Genomic DNA, 1,203 nt, shown 5'->3' on the forward strand with positions numbered 1-1,203 from the left:
ACTATACTATGTGGTTTTTTTACTTTTAACGCCTTATTATACTATTACATCGTTGTAACTTACTATATTATGATGTATTTTTAAGTTTTTATTCCTTATTATACTGAGTCATTTTTTTGAATTTTTGCCATACTATACTATGTCGTTTTTTCACATTTTTGGCCATACTATAATGTGTGGTTTTTTGACTTTTAACGCCTTATTATACTATTACATCTTAGTAAGTTACTATATTATGATGTATTTTGACGTTTGTATGCATTATTATACTGAGTAGTTTTTTCAAATTTTTTGCCAAACTATACTATGTCGTTTTTTCAAATTTTTGGCCATACTATACTATGTCGTTTTTTTGACTTTTAACGCCTTATTATTCTATTACATCTTTGTAACTTACTATATGATGACCTATTTTGAAGTTTTTATGCCTTATTATACAAAGTATTTTTTTCAAATTTTTTGCCATACTATACTATGTCATTTTTTCACATTTTTTGCCATACTATACTATCTGTTTTTTTTACTTTTAACGCCTTACAATACTATTACATCTTTGTAACTTACTATATAATGATGTATTTCGAAGTTTTTATGCCTTATTACACTGAGTCATTTTTTCACATTTTTTGCCATACTATACTATGTCGTTTTTTCAAATTTTTGGCCATACTATATTATGTGGTTTTTTTTACTTTTAACGCCTTATTATACTATTACATCGTTGTAACTTACTATATTATGATGTATTTTGAAGTTTTTATTACTTATTATACTGAGTCATTTTTTTGAATTTTTGCCATACTATACTATGTCGTTTTTTTCACATTTTTGGCCATACTATACTATGTGGTTTTTTTGACTTTTAACGCCTTACTATACTATTACATCTTTGTAACTTACTATATTATGACGTATTTTGAAGTTTGTATGCCTTATTATACTGAGTAGTTTTTTCAAATTTTTTGCCATACTATACTATGTGGTTTTTTTGACTTTTAACGCCTTACTATACTATTACATCTTTGTAACTTACTATATTATGACGTATTTTGAAGTTTGTATGCCTTATTATACTGAGTAGTTTTTTCAAATTTTTTGCCATACTATACTATGTCGTTTTTCAAATTTTTGCCATACTATACTATGTGTTTTTTTTTACTTTTAACGCCTTATTATTCTATTACATCTTTGTAACTTACTATA

The 1,203-nt window shown here is 25.2% G+C and overlaps 1 protein-coding gene across 2 annotated transcripts in view; it reads right to left on the reverse strand.

The window, feature by feature from the left end:
• Nucleotides 1–1,203, reverse strand: part of LOC111671296 (chloride channel protein 2) — a 142,664-nt gene that overhangs the window by 6,159 nt on the left and 135,302 nt on the right. The window lies entirely within an intron of this gene.

This window comes from Seriola lalandi, unplaced genomic scaffold (assembly GCF_002814215.2).
Source record: "Seriola lalandi dorsalis isolate HSWRI2012SDOR001 ecotype SW California unplaced genomic scaffold, Sedor1 jcf7180002054874, whole genome shotgun sequence".
Classification (NCBI taxonomy): domain Eukaryota; kingdom Metazoa; phylum Chordata; class Actinopteri; order Carangiformes; family Carangidae; genus Seriola; species Seriola lalandi.